Raw genomic sequence first — 20,955 nt, forward strand, 5'->3', positions numbered from 1 at the left:
ACTGCTTCGATGGCACACAGCCTCTCGAAAACTGCACTGGCTTTAGTAGTTCTACGTTCACTGCTCACGGCCACTTAAAAATGAATCTTTTATGCTTCACATTTTATCTTTCATACATTTTTCGTAGTTTTGTTCCTCAAATGGCTCTGAGCACTATGGGACTTAACTTCTGAGGTCTTCTATGTCTCAAAATTAAATTTTTTCACGAGATATGCCTCTTTTTCTCATTGCATCCCATTATCTGGATTAAAACAATCTATATTTCCTGATGCTATACCACTAATACTTCTGTAAAATGATAATAGTGATTAATGCATTGTATATAAAATACGATTTATACGTCTACATGTGAGAGGATCAATGTTTAGAAACATTCTACACGTACCTCCATTCAGCACCGTGTCACCACGTCATATCCTTATCTTCAGTGCGACAATGGAGTTACTTTGCGAACAATGTTCTCAAATTCATTCATAACGAAAGATTTGACGTTGGCTGCATCTGGTTAACATATGAAACATACGTCTGCCTGAATGGATTCGTTAATGACCAAAACAGCTATTTTAGTGTCATGAAAATCTCAATTTGTGTAAGCAATATCATTATATTCTCCTAAAGTTGCTATTACGGTTGCGGTGTGCAGTAAGTGGACTAGCGGTCTCTTTTCATGCCTGAATTAATGACTAGTGAGAGTTACTTTGGAAACTTCTTCATAAAATTTTTACTTATATTGCTGAGTGAAATTGAATGCAAGTGAACCTGCTTAAACTGCTGAGTGCTTACTCAATATTCTTAATCTGAAGAGTGAAACTGTACTTACTGTCTTATTGTTTGACTTTACATTACATTTCTGACCTACAGAATTGTTCCTGACAAATACAACTCAAACTTGTCCTATACATTTATTGTCTACAATAGACATGCGCATCGGAATCTGACTGCTCAAAAGTGGTAATCTGACTTCAAATAATTAATACAAAAGAATGGCGCTGAATTATTAGAAATCCCAACAATAGCCCATACATTTCATAAGTCACTCACCTCAAAAAAATCTTCATTACACCACAAGTGCCATACAGCAAGCGTCAAAACAGCCACTTAAATAAAAGATTCTAACTACTGAGGGATCTAACTACTAATAGGCATGTGGTTAGCAAAGGAAAGATTTTGTTGCAGAGAAAACAATGTATTTACTTTAAATATATGACAACCAGTTCAAAAAATATAATCATCAGTAATAAATCTCAATGACGTATATATATTCAGACTGTCCACTCGCGCTAATACTGCAAACCTCCAACCCTGCTAATTATTAACCTCTAACCTCCATCACTGCTGACTACTTACATCTAACTTCCATCAATGTTGACTGTTCACCTCCAACTGCCATCACCGCTGACTGTTAAGTTCCAGCTGCAAGTACGACCATCCACAGAGTCTCTCGCGCAGCGCTGTGAGAGTTACTAATGCAGTCTTCATACAGACACATAGACAGGCTACTTACACTTTGTAATTTCCGCTTAATTTGTCGCTACGCAGCCAGCGTTCGAAACTAAGTGAACCAAGTGGTTCATGCAGGATGGGTACCGATCACATCGCGCCGAACAGGTGTTTCGCTCTCTTGATTAACACTTCGGGAATGGAGTCATTGTCTCGGAGTATCTCAGATTTACTGACGTTGGCATGGACTGTCCGGAATATTAAGCCGCGTTAAGTCCTTGTGACTACTTCTTGTGGAGCGCATTGAAAGAATCTACTGCAATCACCATAACACGTTGGAACAGCATTTATCTTCTATCTCTGTGACATCTGCATTGATATCCGCCGAGACACAGTGAGTTATGATAGCAAATTTCATTGTCCGTTTGTATCACTTCTCTACTGCGAGCGGTGGACATTGTGAAAATATTGTGATGTGACTGCAGATACTGCTTACAGAGCCCGAGCTCATTTTTGGATGTTGATACGAGCTGTCCTGTGTACATCTGCATCAATTAGCTGCTATTGTAAATACTGTTTCGTAACTTCCGTATACAACGGCTACAGATATCTCAAAATGCATACTGACCGTTGAATTTTTATGCCGATCCATTTCAAGGTATTTAATGTTGAAATGAGAGAGTCCATTCCTGGACATCCTGAATGAAATCTACAAAGTCTTAAATTTCTATAAAATTCTTGTCATATGCTGGAAAATTTCTCTCCGTGGAGGTGTACAGTACAGGTCATCAGAAAGCACGTTATAACCGACAGTCTATAGGAGGCTATTCTGCACCGGTAAATACCAGTTCGCTGTGTCCCACCGTGATACACAGTAGAATAATTCGATATTCCATACGCTGAGCATGGCACAAAGGGTCTTCGATGCTGCAAATGCAAATCTGGAACTGTATGCGCAGCATACAACCTTTAGAGGTAAATGATACACAGAAGGAACGATTGACAAAATGATGTCAAAGAACAAAAGCTATAGAAGTGTGGGACTTAAAAAAATACGTACCGCTATTCTGCAATGAGACAACCACAGTGTGGCGAATAATCTCCGCTGAATGGCAGGACAGGCCAGTTCTTTTAGGGAATGTCATGTGTAGTGGAAGATCGCGGTACAAGGTGAAACTCAGGCACAATGGATTTATAAATAAGGAGAAAAATAAAAACAACTCGCTACCTTTCTACGAAAATCTACTAAAAAGTCAGTCTGCACATTTTATTTTAGTGAACCCTGCAGCTAAAGTGACAACTATTAAATCAGAGGAAAGAATTAAAAGCTAAAATACTTGCCCTATGGAAAAGTCCCTTAAGGTTTGATAAACCTGTATGCTGCAACTGGTTAGGTGTTATTGCCAACCCACTGAAGCAGTATTAGAAATTTAACAAGTTATCTCCTACTGGAGCTTAATCTTATTGGATTATTGAAAAGTTTATTTGAATAAACAGGAAAGGATTGCTGTGATACGAAGAAAAAAAAAACACTCACTTATATGTACAGTAAGAGAAGATTCATTCATTAAGGTCGGAAAGAGAAATCCATGTACCACTGACTTGAAAATGTTGGTTCCCGTATATTATAGGTACGTATGATGTAAAGATATGTATATTTAGTATTTTAATCAAGGTAAATCTAAATCCCCCAAAACTTTGTAATCCTACCCATTTGCAGATTAAAACTATGCGAAATACTGTCGTTCAAGCTAATATCCTTACAGATCAGCATCACGAGTCGTCTCTGATACCCGGTATACCTATGATTCACCTCGATTTACCGCACTCATTTCAAGCGACTTCAATTCCTAATCGTGGCTTCACTAGCAGTAGCCATAAGCAAGGCTCAAAGTCATAGAGGGGGGAGGGGGGAGAAGTGCAGATGGATAAAGAGGGAATAGGGAGAAAATGCATAGAAGGAGGAGATGGACAAACAGGGCCAAGGACGAGGTGGAGAGAGACAAAGGGAGAAGGAGATGGATAGAGAGAGGGGGAAGGGGGAAGGAAATAATGGACGCAGAGAAGAGAGATGGGAAAATGGAGAAAGAGATGGGAGGTTCTGTTTACAGCATCACGGTGATCGCATCCGTGTTTGGCGACATCGCGGTGAACGCACATTGGAAGCGTGTATTCGTCATCGACGTACTGGGGTATCACCCCACGTGATGGTATGGGGTGCCATTGGTTACACGTCTCGGTCACCTCTTGTTCGCATGGACGTTACATTTCAGATGTGTTAAGACCGGTGGCTCTACCCTTCATTCGATCCCTGCGAAACCCTACATTACAGCCGGATAATGCACGACCGCGTGTTGCAGGTCCTGTACGAGCCTTTCTGGATACAGAAAATCTTCGACTGCTGCCCTGGCCAGCACATTCTCCAGATCTCTCAGCAATTGAAACCGTCTGGTCAATGGTGGCCGAGCAACCGGCTCGTCACAATACGCCAGTCACTACTCTTGAACTGTGGTATCGTGTTGAAGCTGCATGGGCAGCTGTACGTGTACACGCCATCCAAGCTCTGTTTGACTCAATGCCCAGGCATATCAAGGCCGTTATTACGGCCAGAGTTGGTTGTCCTGGGTACTGATTTCTCAGGATTTATGCACCCAAATTGCGTGAAAATTAATCACATGTCAGTTCTAGTATAATATATTTGTCCAATGAATACCCGTTTATCATCTGCATTTCGTCTTGGTGTAGCAATTTTAATGGCCAGTAGTGTACATAGCAGCATACCTAAAGCTTCAATTTTGGAAAAGATAATTAGCGCTAGGGCACACCGAGGAAGCATCACATACGGTAGTGAAAAAAAATTAAAAAAGTAAGTAAAGAAGGAAAATCATGTAGCATTTTTACATATTTGAGTACCAAGAACTAAAGAAACAGGGAATCGTAGAGGTGGAAACTTCGCCTTCCGCCAGGTTTCTATACGACGTTACCAAGTTTTTATTTGAATTTATCTGCTCTTAGTTCACACCATACACCCAGTTCATATTTGCATAAAATATACAAACATTGGTAGAAAATAATCATTGTGAGGTTGAATGTTAGGCAACACTTCTGTGCTGTCCAATTGTCTGTGACATGTTGCTCTTAGACGAGGTACGCTTTGCAACGTTAAATCTATACGTATCGTGAACAGTCGTGTGATCTCACGCTGCTAAGAAACCGGTTGGCAATGGATAACAAAGCTTCACACGTTCTTGTAAAATGAAGGAGTACTTGCTTGTAGTCTGAGGCATTAAAAGAAAAGGTGATCATTACTCTTCTTCTCCACATGAACAGTATGGTGTCTACAATGTGTAGCCTGTGTGGATGGTTTTATCTGGGCCTAGCTATTAGTTTGGCGAGGTGTCTGAGCACTGAACTTACGTGAAATTTCGTTGAATCGGGAAACGAAGGGAGAATTGCGTACTTCTTGCCTTTGTGTCTTGTTGTTTTTTCCCCCTCCCGTTGTCAGTCTTCCATGATTAATCTGTGTAGGACATACTGGTAAACTGCGATTGTGAGTACAGTCCAGGTGGTATGCACTGCCACAGGAACTTCTTTGGCTAAGCACCCACAGCTCCATTGGCAGCGAGCCCGTAGTGTGGTATCAACCTGAGAAAAAATGACGGAATGGCCTTCTTCAGGCATCGATTCCTACTCTTCGATAATATTGTCCACAACGGGGATCTTAAGTACTGTTGGAGCCCATAACGAGTCACTGAGCAGAAAATATAAAGAAATTGTCGTCCGCGAACAGAAAACAAGTGCTTGTAGAATCGCATTAAGTTCTGGGGTCCAAGATGCCTCTGCTGGTAATATGAAAAGCCCAGACTTCTGCAAACATGGTGTGCAGTACGTGCTTCTGACAAAGTCACTGATTTCGGAGCTATTAGTATAGATATATGTTGTGTCCGTATACTTTCGTAAAAATGCGCCTAAGTTTGCCTGTCAGTATGAGTCTTATGGTAAAGAGTTACGATACATTTTAAGTTCACTTTAGACAATTTCAGTGGGAGTTGGACGCTAGAAGTATTTAGTCCAGGTGCTCTAATATCTTTCTGAATCCTGTTCGGTAACTTCGCGTGGCAGATACGTATTAGCTCTTTCTGCTCAAACACTGCGTTCAAGAACATTTCCATTTTCATCATGCCTTTCTGAGCAGGACTACGAAATTGTGATCCTGCATCAGAATGCCTCTTTGGCGTACTCTTGCTTCTTCTGTCCCAAAAACTTGTGACAATCTCTTGATCATGTTTTTCATACGTTCTGCACTGCACCACGACCATGAGTATCGTGGTAGCTGCCTCTTCCCGAAGACACGTGATAATAAAATCGATTTTTTTATCTGGCAGACCGTAACCTTGGAAGTCCGTCATGCGGACGGTTCAGTGTGTTCAAGAATAGGGCATACTTCAACACCAAAATATAATGTTTTCAAATCTCTTATTCTTGGACTTCTTAATATGCGATTCCCGTCGGTATGACTGGCTCCATATTTGCAGATTGCGGCACAAGATCTTATACAGCAGAGTATGTACATTAACTGTCGCAATTCTTCCCTTCCACCTATCTTGTTCACTAATCAACGGCTCACCAGTCCTTGTACTGTTTCCTCAAGTACTATTACGTCCTCTGTCCTTAAACAATTCTGCCAGCCCCTCTCGATTACGACGGCTGATGTCTGCCTGTATTCCTTCAAATTGGAACAACACTCTTACTTCCTCCTTATCTTACGTTTACCAGAACAGACCTATTCTACCATGTGTCATTATGTAATGACAATTTCTCTATTTGCTTCTTGATTAGTGTTGCTTCAACTTATACTTCGTCTTACCATTCTTTATGAAATCAGTGCCATTGTGAAACTAGGCGGTTGTGCCCTTCACTTTATGAGGCAGGGTTTAAAAATTACTATCATCAATACTGATCCGTTAATCAGTTCATTGTTTCCCGTCGTCTTCGGATTTCTTAATTTCTTCCTTCATCTACCATCCTTCCATCAAACCCTTGTACGTAACCCATTAACTGTTTACTTGATTTCTTGAAATTTCCCCTATGTTCCTTGAACTGTCCTGTTCCATTGGAACACGTAACATTCCTGTCATTCTGCTGTTCACCGATTAATGTAAGTGCCACAAAATTTTATTCCATCTTGTTGAGAAAGTATTTTTTATAACGCTCTCATGAATTTTGGTCCTACTCTTCCTCACTTCTATGCTGTGCTACTGATCTTTTTTCTATGGTGTTCAATCTTATTTTCTAATGCTACCTTAGTGAAGAAGGATTGAAACTCAGAAGATGGCAGCGAAGAAAGAGTAACACTGTCATGTCCTTGCATGCAATAGCCACAACGTTTTTCGTCGTCTGAGAAATTGTCACATTGTCATCACACAACTCAGCTTCTGATTCATCCCTGTTAATGTGCATGTTATTAAATTCACTATGCGTCACTTCCAACACTTACAAATTACTACCATGACTCTCTCAATCTCAGCAGTCTTCCAATTGTCTTGTTTGATTTCCGTATTAAGTTCAGACTGATTAATTTTATCCTTATCAGTTGTACTCATCTTTTCTAAACTATGTCCACGAGCCCATGTTAACAGTAATGGAAATCAGACACTTTAAAATGGTTCAAATGGCTCTGGGCACTATGGGACTTAACATCTGTTGTCATCAGTCCCATAGAACTTAGAACTACTTAAACCTAACTAACCTAAGGGCATCACACACATCCATGCCCGAGGCAGGATTCGAACCTGCGACCGTAGCAGTCACGCGGTTCCAAACTGAAGCGCCTAGAACCGCACGGCCACACCGGCCGGCTCAGACACTTTCCTCGAATACACAAATTTCTGACCCAAGGCACTCCATGAAACAACGAGCTCTTACCAAAAGAAAAACACATTGAAATACTTTCCGCAAAATAGGAATATCGAAGCTTAGGGCAACGACGGACTCTACAGACCAGCCTTTGAGGCTAGAGAGGCACAAATTAACACAGCCCAAGCTACTTATAGTTAATTTAAATTCTTGAAGTTCCTTTCTCACTTTGTTTGTCTACATTTTTCCAGTGAAAATGTGATCAATAACTAAATGACAGTAATAGAAAGGTTTGTTGCACAGAAAGATGACTGCATAGCTCAGAGGCTTACAAGCATTGAAAATCCTTCAAATTCCTATTTATGAACCTAAACGGGATTTAGAAGACAACAGGACTTCGAAACTTGATCATGGACAGGATTCGACAGATTCCTGTGTGAAGTGTTGCTTGAGCTGTTTAGCATACCTCTAAGATGCTAAAAGTCTGAACGCATGTGATCTACAGGGAAGAAAAGCTCCCATAAGATAATGAAAATTTAAGAGAAACTGTGTCATACAATAGAAGACATCTTATTGAATGAAAATTATTACATGTGGCAAAGTTAAGCTTGAAATTGTGGATCTCACACCTCACACAGCTATGTTAATGAAGGGACTCATCTAACTACAGGCGGAAACTCGCCGCCTCTGTAACGGTTTGATTTATGGACCTCAGATAAAATGATTTATTCACTGAATCAAACATGTAAATATTTAAAAAATGGTCGAAACTTTATAATTATGAACTTTAGCTTGGGTGCCAATACCCAAACATCGTGCCTCACTTCGGGCGAGCGAACCCCGTATATACACTCCTGGAAATGGAAAAAAGAACACATTGACACCGGTGTGTCAGACCCACCATACTTGCTCCGGACACTGCGAGAGGGCTGTACAAGCAATGATCACACGCACGGCACAGCGGACACACCAGGAACCGCGGTGCTGGCCGTCGAATGGCGCTAGCTGCGCAGCATTTGTGCACCGCCGCCGTCAGTGTCAGCCAGTTTGCCGTGGCATACGGAGCTCCATCGCAGTCTTTAACACTGGTAGCATGCCGCGACAGCGTGGACGTGAACCGTATGTGCAGTTGACGGACTTTGAGCGAGGGCGTATAGTGGGCATGCGGGAGGCCGGGTGGACGTACCGCCGAATTGCTCAACACGTGGGGCGTGAGGTCTCCACAGTACATCGATGTTGTCGCCAGTGGTCGGCGGAAGGTGCACGTGCCCGTCGACCTGGGACCGGACCGCAGCGACGCACGGATGCACGCCAAGACCGTAGGATCCTACGCAGTGCCGTAGGGGACCGCACCGCCACTTCCCAGCAAATTAGGGACACTGTTGCTCCTGGGGTATCGGCGAGGACCATTCGCAACCGTCTCCATGAAGCTGGGCTACGGTCCGCACACCGTTAGGCCGTCTTCCGCTCACGCCCCAACATCGTGCAGCCCGCCTCCAGTGGTGTCGCGACAGGCGTGAATGGAGGGACGAATGGAGACTTGTCGTCTTCAGCGATGAGAGTCGCTTCTGCCTTGGTGCCAATGATGGTCGTATGCGTGTTTGGCGCCGTGCAGGTGAGCGCCACAATCAGGACTGCATACGACCGAGGCACACAGGGCCAACACCCGGCATCATGGTGTGGGGAGCGATCTCCTACACTGGCCTTACACCACTGGTGATCGTCGAGGGGACACTGAATAGTGCACGGTACATCCAAACCGTCATCGAACCCATCGTTCTACCATTCCTAGACCGGCAAGGAAACTTGCTATTCCAACAGGACAATGCACGTCCACATGTATCCCGTTCCACCCAACGTGCTCCAGAAGGTGTAAGTCAACTACCCTGGCCAGCAAGATCTCCGGATCTGTCCCCCATTGAGCATGTTTGGGACTGGATGAAGCGTCGTCTCACGCGGTCTGCACGTCCAGCACGAACGCTGGTCCAACTGAGGCGCCAGGTGGAAATGGCATGGCAAGCCGTTCCACAGGACTACATCCAGCATCTCTACGATCGTCTCCATGGGAGAATAGCAGCCTGCATTGCTGCGAAAGGTGGATATACACTGTACTAGTGCCGACATTGTGCATGCTTTGTTGCCTGTGTCTATGTGCCTGTGGTTCTGTCAGTGTGATCATGTGATGTATCTGACCCCAGGAATGTGTCAATAAAGTTCCCTCTTCCTGGGACAATGAATTCACGGTGTTCTTATTTCAATTTCCAGGAGTGTATATCGGCAAGCAAAGAGCTTCTAAGGACACAGCCCACAGACACCAACTCTTCCTCATAGGTATGGGCATTGGAGCCGCAAGAAGGATAGTTGATACTACACCTGAGCCAGTGGCACCAGACAGAACAGTCTACTAAAGCAATGGCGCCACGGTTCAATGACCAATGGCCAGTCTCACAGACTCAAGCTGAGTTTTTTATTTGGCTTCCTGACCTTATCTCAACAAAAATGATTCCTTCTAGCACCTCGCACATACATGTTTACGGAACACAGGTTGCCTTCCGATGTGCCTGGTGTGTTGACACTGGACACTGTGGCTTCCTTGTTCTACACCTGCTTTGGGGCTGCTTTCAGTGGCAAACAAGTTTGTGACACTCTGATTCTTCTAAGTTAACTTTCCTGTCAAGAACCAGCTAAAGAAGGCCCCAAGACTGCAGAAAATAAGGGGGTTCCCTCACCGTAAAAAACGTAGGAAAAAGAATTAATCAGCAATCATTGGCAGCAGTGAATATTGTTTGCTGTTTCCAATCAGCGTCAAAGGACTGACTACACTAGGTACTGGAATATGTGTATTATGTTATAAATGATGTTGTGTGACAGTGTGACCATAAACTGTCAAGTAACAGTAGGTAATGCTTAGGTCCAGAAACAGAACTATTAGATACTCATTTCAGCTTAAAATTAATTGTTTGTCACTAACCGGATGCATGAGAACTTCGACACCTTTCCCTTTACAAAATTCCACCTGATTACGGTGTTCAAACCACATCACCAACCGGAATTTGGCCATTCCTTCCAACACGCAGTACGGACAGCGTAGAAATGTTGTTGGTATGATGCTACTTAACCAGGATTGTTCCCTGCTTTCAACACAGGTATAATCCATCATATCTTTAGAGGTTCGATGTTCTAATATTCAGAACACATTTTACTCTAAATTAGGAGTAGGTTCTGCTGTCCTTCGTATGGCAGAAATGATACACTATAGTGGATGTTATCTTGGCTGGAGGCAGCATTTTTACCAGAGGAGAAAACCCTCGGCAGCTTGACCGTTAAGAATGTCTGTACAAGAGAATAACGATCATTGGAATTTCTATCCTCTGTGTTTAGTGGGTACTGGATGGCCAGAGTTGTCGACTTTTGTAACATTTGTTCCATAACATAGTCAGCGAATTGTACTGGCGAGGTAGTGAGGATTTCTTGAAGCTATTCACCTTCTTCCACACTCTTGACACTGTAGTGTCGATATTTCTAGAGTTGCTGAGGTTTATCCAGCTCGTCCTCTTCTTATTTTTCAAAAACCCCTTGGTTGCCGCGTATATTTTTGCAGGCCGATGTAGTTTTCTTACAGGACTTGTTCTGTTTCCATTGTAAAACTGATTCTGTCGAGTAATTGCCTCTATGTTTGCCTCAGTAATGCACTGTGTTAGTTTGGAATAGTCATAAATTAGATCTTACTGGGAGATTAATTTTAATTGGTCACCCTATTTACTCCTAATTTTCCATCGCCGTGCAGGTTAGATCCAGCGAGGGTCTTCATCTGCGCCACATAACGTCAGAACAATTGTTAGGTGACCGGAATCCGAAGGGTCTATTTTTACTTTGTAGCGGGTTAGTACAGCTACATAACACCATGCAAATCTGAGGTTTACTGTTGATTTGTCTGTAACTGTGGGGTTTTACTAATGGGGGTCCCGACATTCAGCAGCACTAGGTTTTTTGTCTTTTAGGATTGTCATTGAAAGCTCACCACTACAATCATCGTACTCGCATCCCATGATGTTTGATGGGTGTTTTGGTCCACCACCACATGCAATGGACGGTCTAATTGTTGTGACAGAGATGTAAAATCGGCACCTGATAGGAGCATAGTAGGATGCCTGGAGACAGCCCGAATATTGAGGTCGGATTCTGAGTGTCTTGTGGATATTGCTGACGTGTGGGTATTTAATTTCAAGATGCCGTAAAAAATATTTTCTCTTACTAGTACAGCTACCCCTCCGTGTCATTGCCTATACATTCAGTATAGTTTCCAATACAACAGTTTGAAAACCGCACCTAATACGTACATGTTGCTAAAGTTTTGTTATTAATTCTCTCTCTCTATTAGGGCACTAAATAATTCTTGACCAACTGGAACTGTCTGACTTGGAAAAACTGGAATCTCATGTAATATAATGTTCTTGGAATATTTGTACTGGTGGGCTACGGAGACTATCAACGTGCACGTAACAATAGTGTTATTTAGGAGTTACAGTCTTCGTCATTTCTTACAATCTAGCTTCCTATAAAGATCCCTCTATTCACAAATTACGTAGGTTTGGGTTTTTGTGTAGATTACCAAACTCTTTTTTCACCTCATAAGAACTTGCTAACGAAATTCTTCATTATGTATTCTGTATATTAACTCTCAGCGTCATTTTAATCTTCTTGGTATCGATAAGTTCTATATCACAATCTTGAACATGGCTGATATTTAGCAACTGTATAATAGTTCCAACATGGTTGCACATAAATGGTAGGCTCACTGACCAAGGTTTCGACGCCTACTAGGACTGACTTCATTTTAATGTTCCTAAATCGTAAAATTACACTGCTAAACAGCAGTAGTCAAAATCTGGAGCAGCTATGCTCATGTCAAAAGTAAAACTTCTGTTTAGCAAAAGTGACAAAAAGCAGATTACAGAGTACCTGACGGCTCAACACAAGTGTTTTGTCTCAAGTACAGATAGTGTTGCGGATCAGTGGACGAAGTTCAAAACCATCGTACAATATTTGTTAGATGAGTATGTGCCAAGCAAGTTCGTAAGAGATGGAAAAGAGCTACCGTGGTACAACAACCGAGTTAGAAAACTGCTGCGGAAGCAAAGGGAACTTCACAGCAAACATAAACATAGCCAAAGTCTTGCAGACAAACAAAAATTACGCGAAGCGAAAAGTAGTCTGAGGAGGGCTATGCGAGAGGCGTTCAATGAATTCGAAAGTAAAGTTCTGTGTACTGACTTGGCAGAAAATCCTAAGAAATTTTGGTCTTATGTCAAAACGGTAGATGGATCAAATCAAAATGTCCAGACACTCTGTGACCAAAATGGTACTGAAACAGAGGGTGACAGACTAAAGGCCGAAATACTAAATGTCTATTTCCAAAGCTGTTTCATAGAGGAAGACTGCACTGTAGTTTCTTCTCTAGATTGTCGCACAGATGACAAAATGGTAGACATCGAAATAGACGACAGAGGGATAGAGAAACAATTAAAATCGCTCAAAAGAGGAAAGGCAGCTGGACCTGATGGGATATAAGTTCGATTTTACACAGAGTACGCGAAGGAACTTGCCCCCCTTCTTGCAGCGGTGTACCGTAGGTCTCTAGAAGAGCGTAGCGTTCCAAAGGATTGGAAAAGGGCACAGGTCATCCCCGTTTTCAAGAAGGGACGTCGAACAGATGTGCAGAACTATAGACCTATATCTCTAACGTCGATCAGTTGTAGAATTTTGGAACATATATGGCTTTCTAAAAAGACGGTCGTGTGAAACCCAGCTCGCGCTATTCGCCCACAAGACTCAGAGGGCCATAGACACGGGTTCACAGGTAGATGCCGTGTTTCTTGACTACCGCAAGGCGTTCGATATAGTTTTCCACAGTCGTTTAATAAACAAAGTAAGAGCATATGGACTATCAGACCAATTTTGTGATTGGATTGAAGAGTTTCTAGATAACAGAACGCAGCATGTCATTCTCAATGGGGAGAAGTCTTCCGAAGTAAGAGTGATTTCAGGTGTGCCGCAGGGCAGTCTCATTGGAGCGTTGCTATTCACAATATACAAAAATGACCTTGTGGATGACATCGGACGTTCACTGAGGCTTTTAGCAGATGATGCTGTGGTGTATCGAGAGGTTGTAACAATGGAAAATTGTACTGAAATGCAGGAGGATCTGCAGCGAATTGACGCATGGTGCAGGGAATGGCAATTGAATCTCAATGTAGACAAGTGTAATGTGCTGCGAATACATAGAAAGATAGATCCCTTATCATTTAGCTACAAAATAGCAGGTCAGCAACTGGAGGCAGTTAATTCCATAAATTATCTGGGAGTACGCATTGGGAGTGATTTAAAATGGAATGATCATATAAAGTTGATCGTCGGTAAAGCAGATGCCAGACTGAGATTCATTGGAAGAATCCTAAGAAAATGCAATCCGAATACAAAGGAAGTAGATTACAGTACGCTTGTTCACCTACTGCTTGAATACTGCTCAGTAGTGTGGGATCCGTACCAGCTAGGGTTGATAAAATAGATAGAGAAGATCCAACGGAGAGCAGCACGCTTCGTTACAGGATCATTTAGTAATCGCGAAAGCGTTACGGAGATGATAGATAAACTCCAGCGGAAGACTCTGCAGGAGAGACGCTCAGTAGCTCGGTACAGGATTTTGTTAAAGTTTCGAGAACATACCTTCACCGAAGAGTCAAGCAGTATATTGCTTTCTCCTACGTATATCTCGCGAAGAGACCATGAGGATAAAATTAGAGAGATTAGAGCCCACACAGAAGCATGCCGACAATCCTTCTTTCCACGAACAATACGAGACTGGAATAGATAGAGGTACTCAAGGTACCCTCCGCCACACGCCGTCAGGTGGCTTGCGGAGTATGGATGTAGATGTAGATGTAGATGTAGAAAATAAAATGTGCTAGCTTTCGCCACTTGTGCTCAGCTGAGAACAACATCTGTTTTTCTTTTCTGTACTTTCGTTTTCAAGCGTACGTCGTAGTTGTTACTGCAACTTTTGGTGCCATGTGCCCACGTTATTTTTAATTCTAGCACAAATTCTGTTTTAAAGAACGAGCTTATTGTTTTTGATAGGTCATTTAGCTCTTTTTTACTGTCTATTAGAAAGATAACTTGATCAAAAAACTTGGAATTCTTAGCTACTCCTTTTCCAGTTTCATTACTAATTTGAATTCATTTCTTCGCTCATTCATTTTTCTATCGAAATGCAACAAAGTCATTCCATTCGTGAATATCCACACTTCCACAACTAGATTTTATTTCATGAATTTCCGTTTCAATTATTTATTTATTTATTTTGTTTTTATTTACTTATTAGTGAGGATGATGCTTCACACACATTTAACTATAACCAGTAATAGCTCGAATTACGATGCGTTTCGTCAAGGGCCAGTAAACTGTGGCCCTACACTTCCTTCAGGCTCTTCCAATCACACGTCCTATCCATCTTCCGTTCTCGGTGTGCTGTTTCCGTGTCCCTCTGCAAGGACTTTTTGTCCTTTCAGGCCTTCCTTTTCCAATTAATGCCCGCGTCCCCAAAGCTTCCAGCGTATCTCCCTCTTTTTTCTTTTTTTTTTCGGCCCCTCACCGGCCGATCGAACGAGGGAGTGAGCAACTGAACCTCTTTTGGCAGGGCGCTCCACCGGACTGGCTTATGGCTCGTAAGCTGTTTTTCTGCCCTGTACGGCGAAGCAAAAGCGGATACCGCCCGCTCTATTCGACAGCCTTTTCCACCGGCTTCCCTTCAAAGCTGAAGCAGGTGAGAACGTGGGAGATTGAACTGCGTCGCTGCGGGGACAGTCTGTCAATAAGAGCGCGTCACTGACGTCTGTAAAAGGAATTTCGTAATGATGTTCCGAATCTGACATTAAGGAGATTTCTTTGCTTCTAAAAAAAAGAGGATCAACCCTTCTTCGATAAACTACATTCATATTTTAAAGAAGATTTGTTATTGGTCACCGTAGGTAATGTTTATTGTGGACAAATGGTGAGATTCTTCATTTCGCAGGATGACTGCAACTTACAGGTGTACGTTGTACAATATTTTAACCATCAATGCACGTAAATTTCTTATGTTATGACGAATTCAAACAGGACAGCTTGAAATCTCATAACTCATATGACTTAACATCTAACATCTTTATTTTCCGACGAACAGTAATGTAAAATACCCTTAGTAAACTTCAGAAAATAAAGCAAGCTATATAGTATGGAAACAAAAGTGAAAGAAGTGCATTACGAGACTGTTCATTTCATTCCTTTAATGTTACCAGATAACAACTATGGGTAATACTTCGTTTCTTGTTGTTTAAAAGATTCCAATTTACCTCAATATAATTTTCACGTATGAAGAGCTCAAAAATATCTTCCTACACTGAAATAATAAGAAACGTCATGCACAAATCTCATTTCAGGAATTATTGTTTGATGACTCTATATTTACAGGTAAGTGATGAGTCAACTGAATACATAGGGAAGTCTTTGCGGCAAATATCTACTGATGGTACATCACACCATGAGAGACAAATTTTGTTAGAGACAAAATGTTCGCTTAGAGACAAAATGTTCGCTGGCACTTCCCACAAGGAGTTTCTTAATGTATTTTCCAGCCCTGCGACGATGAGAGTTCACCGAAATAGAAGCCGCTACAGACCAGGTGTGCTGCATCTTCACAGTAACTTCACCAGCAAACCGGCAGTTACTTTCAAAAAAATATTAAAAATGAGTGCCTCTAGGCAGAGAAAGATGTTTTAGAAGCTCGACTGACCTACTTTCACATGGCGCAGTAGGCTGGGTTGTAGGCAACACACATGTATGCGAAACCTGCAAAAGCATAAACCACTCCAATTACAATAATGAATTACCTAAACTATATGTGGTTAGTGCCTTTTGTGCGTAATGTAACTTTATAATTTGTTACGGAAGACCAGATGATGGTAGCATAAGACTACTGCAACCGATCATCTTGCAACAATAGAAGTGTCCACTCTGTGATCGCGACGTATGAAGTGTGAACATTTGTATGTACGTACGGACGTTCCACATCACTTACTAAACCACTGTATCGGTTTCAACCAAAGAATCACCTTGGGGTTAAGAATCATACACCTATCTAAGTGGTGGCAGTGAAAACCAATATAGCCCACCACGAGAGAATACCAATTAATTTAATCTTCTACACTCCTGGAAATGGAAAAAAGAACACATTGACACCGGTGTGTCAGACCCACCATACATGCTCCGGACACTGCGAGAGGGCTGTACAAGCAATGATCACACGCACGGCACAGCGGACACACCAGGAACCGCGGTGTTGGCCGTCGAATGGCGCTAGCTGCGCAGCATTTGTGCACCGCCGCCGTCAGTGTCAGCCAGTTTGCCGTGGCATACGGAGCTCCATCGCAGTCTTTAACACTGGTAGCATGCCGCGACAGCGTGGACGTGAACCGTATGTGCAGTTGACGGACTTTGAGCGAGGGCGTATAGTGGGCATGCGGGAGGCCGGGTGGACGTACCGCCGAATTGCTCAACACGTGGGGCGTGAGGTCTCCACAGTACATCGATGTTGTCGCCAGTGGTCGGCGGAAGGTGCACGTGCCCGTCGACCTGGGACCGGACCGCAGTGACGCACGGATGCACGCCAAGACCGTAGGATCCTACGCAGTGCCGTAGGGGACCGCACCGCCACTTCCCAGCAAATTAGGGACACTGTTGCTCCTGGGGTATCGGCGAGGACCATTCGCAACCGTCTCCATGAAGCTGGGCTACGGTCCCGCACACCGTTAGGCCGTCTTCCGCTCACGCCCCAACATCGTGCAGCCCGCCTCCAGTGGTGTCGCGACAGGCGTGAATGGAGGGACGAATGGAGACGTGTCGTCTTCAGCGATGAGAGTCGCTTCTGCCTTGGTGCCAATGATGGTCGTATGCGTGTTTGGCGCCGTGCAGGTGAGCGCCACAAACAGGTCTGCATACGACCGAGGGACACAGGGCCAACACCCGGCATCATGGTGTGGGGAGCGATCTCCTACACTGGCCGTACACCACTGGTGATCGTCGAGGGGACACTGAATAGTGCACGGTACATCCAAACCGTCATCGAACCCATCGTTCTACCATTCCTAGACCGGCAAGGGACCTTGCTGTTCCAACAGGACAATGCACGTCCGCATGTATCCCGTGCCACCCAACGTGCTCTAGAAGGTGTAAGTCAACTACCCTGGCCAGCAAGATCTCCGGATCTGTCCCCCATTGAGCATGTTTGGGACTGGATGAAGCGTCGTCTCACGCGATCTGCACGTCCAGCACGAACGCTGGTCCAACTGAGGCGCCAGGTGGAAATGGCATGGCAAGCCGTTCCACAGGACTACATCCAGCATCTCTACGATCGTCTCCATGGGAGAATAGCAGCCTGCATTGCTGCGAAAGGTGGATATACACTGTACTAGTGCCGACATTGTGCATGCTCTGTTGCCTGTGTCTATGTGCCTGTGGTTCTGTCAGTGTGATCATGTGATGTATCTGACCCCAGGAATGTGTCAATAAAGTTTCCCCTTCCTGGGACAATGAATTCACGGTGTTCTTACTTCAATTTCCAGGAGTGTAGTATTTGAGAATGAGATCAGTTAGAGACTTGCAATAAACTTTCTAAATAACTTCAAACCTTTATAAACTTTTTATCGCTGACGACCCCCACTAAACAACGAAAGGAAAAGATTTTGTCACTTACTACATTTTCGTTGTTTGTGCAGTAAAACTTCCAAATGAAGCATAACATTTTAATTTATTATTCCGTTACTACTAACTGTGTTCATGACATTTTGCAGGTGGTATTCACATATACCTCTGAATGTACGAGAAAAATTACAACTAGCGTCATCCAGAAGTATCACGGTACATTTGGCCACTAACAAAATCGATTCCTTATGACAAGATCCATCCGTTTGTCGCATACACGTTGAAACATACTATAAATTTAGTATTTTCACGGGAGACATCAATTTGTGACAACACTGTCCCTCCCCTTACTCCTCCTTTCAGAGGATATTTGAGATGTGTCAAAATGAAACTGCAGGCCGAAAAAAGCAGGTAATGTGAGGGTACAAATACGCCTGAAATATAATATGTGAGAAATATATCTGACAGGTGCGGTGCGTATAAGGGCAAAGCAGGGCCTAAATGGCCTATCGTGGAGAAAGAAAGGAGGGCGAGAAAATGGATAGACAGGGAGTGGGAAGCAGACACAGAAAGGAGGAGAAGGAAGAGATGGGCAGACCAGAGGATGGGGAAAAGGGCAGAGGCAGGGGTGAGGAGGCAAGAGGAGGAGTTAAATAAGGGGAGGGGAGAGATGCAGCGAGCTGGGGAGAAGGAGATGGAGAGAGAGGTAGAAGGAAATTGACAGAGAAAGGGATGTGGAGGTGATGGATGAGACAGGGGAAAGGAAATGGATACAGAAAGAATGCGACGAAAAAGGAGGAGATGAACAGGGGAAAGGGAAGGAGGAGAAGGATAAAGAGACAGGGGAAAGAGGGGACGCACAGAAAGGAGGGAGGAAGATACTGGAAACGGGAGGAGGAAGCAGATAGTCAGGAGCAGAGTGGATCAGATTGACAGACAAGGAACTGGAGGTGATGGACAAGGAAGGGTGGGGGGGGGGGGGAGGTGAACAGAGAGGGTGGAGCTGGTGGACAGGGAGAGAGGAAAGAAGAAGATGGGCTGATAGAAGACTGGAATAAATATATACCCAGACAACGCTGTGTCCTCACCTGCTTTGTTACGAAAGATGAATAGCATCGCCCAGAAGCGTCAGCGAACATTTTGCCTTTAACGAAAGTTCCCTACGACGTGATTCATCAAAGCTAGACGTTCGTCAAAGCACTGATACATCCTACAAAGTTAATATTTTCAAGGGAGACATGTTTGTGTCCCCTGCCCTTAACCACTTCCCAATGCGAGAAACAACTATTTATTTCAAAATGGGAATCATACAATTTTTATTGCAGCCTCAAATTCTGCGCAAGAAAATTTCACGATTTACACATCAAAAAAAGTTTTTCATCACCCCACTTCCCAGAACTCCTTAAGATAGACGTTGACTGTGGACATTGTATCACAGACACAGTCACCTTAAACGTTCAGACATGACACTAAACCCACTCAAAGATGTAAACAACCATGCATGAGCAGCATCTATTAGACGGAGGGGGTCCGACAGACCATCAGTTACAGTCATTCCATCAGGAACGAGGTACACGGCTCGTGTTGTCTGTAATTCAGCCATGCCTAGACGGTCAATACCGCGGTCCGGTCGCTTCCGCATAGTTACTTCGTGCCAGGAAGGGCTCTCATCAACGGAAGTGTCCAGGCGTTTTGAAGTGAACCAAAGCAATGTCGAACGGACATGGAAGAGGTACAGAGGAACTGTCGATATCATGCCTCGCTCAGGCCACCCAATTGTGGATGACGGTAACCTACGAATTATGACTCGGAGGAACCGTAACAGCAACGCCGCCACGTTGAATAATGTTTTTCATACAGCCACATGGCGTAGTGTTACGACTCAAACTGTGCGCAATATGATGCACGATTCGCAACTTCATTCCCGACGTCCACGGCGAGGTCCATCTTTGCGACCATGACACCATGCAGCGCGGTACAGATGGGCCCAACAACATGTCGAATGGCCCGCTCAGAACTGCCATTACGTTCTCTTCACCGATGAGTGTCGCATATGCCTTGAACCAGACAATCGTCGGAAACCTGTTTGGAGGCAACCCAGTCAGTCTGAAAGCCTTACACACACTGACCAGCGAGTGCAGCAAGATTCCTGCTGTTTTGGGATGGCATTTTGAGTGGCCGATGTACGCCACTGGTGGTCATGGAAGGCGCCATAACGGCTGTACGATACGTGAAAGCCATTCTACAACCGATAGTGCAACCATGTCAGCAGCATATTGGCGAGGCATTCGTCTTCATGGACGACGTGCATATCTGTAGAATGACTTCCTTCAGGATACAGACTTCGCTCGACTAGAGATGCCACCAAGCTCCCCAGACATGAACCATATCGAACATGCCTGGGATAGATTGAAAGGGCTGTTTCTGGACGACGTAACCCACCAACCACTCTGAGGGATCTACGTCGAATCCCAATTGAAAAGTGGAACAATCTGGACCAACCGTGCCTTGATGAATTCGTGTATAGTATGCCACGATGAATACAGGCATGCATCAGTACAAGTGGACGTGCTACTGGGTATTATAGGTACCGGTGTGTACAGCAATCTGGACCACCACCTATGAAGGTCTCGCTGTTTGGTAGTCCATCATGCAAATCTGTGGTTTTCATGAGCAATAAAAATGATGGAAATGATGTTCATTTATCTCTGTTCCAGTTTTCTGTAGAGGTCTCGAAACTCTCGGAACTGAGGTAATGGTAAACGTTTTTTTGATGTGTGCATTATTTTTCCATTCTTGTTTGATGATGTTGTAATTGACAAAATTCAATTTTTCCGGTTTTTGCAATTCGTAACAGACTCATTTGATTTTACTTTACATTTGCTATAAAATTTAAACCTTTTACGTTCTAAACAGTTAATA

This window comes from Schistocerca cancellata, chromosome 5, assembly GCF_023864275.1.
Source record: "Schistocerca cancellata isolate TAMUIC-IGC-003103 chromosome 5, iqSchCanc2.1, whole genome shotgun sequence".
In the NCBI taxonomy this organism is placed as follows: domain Eukaryota; kingdom Metazoa; phylum Arthropoda; class Insecta; order Orthoptera; family Acrididae; genus Schistocerca; species Schistocerca cancellata.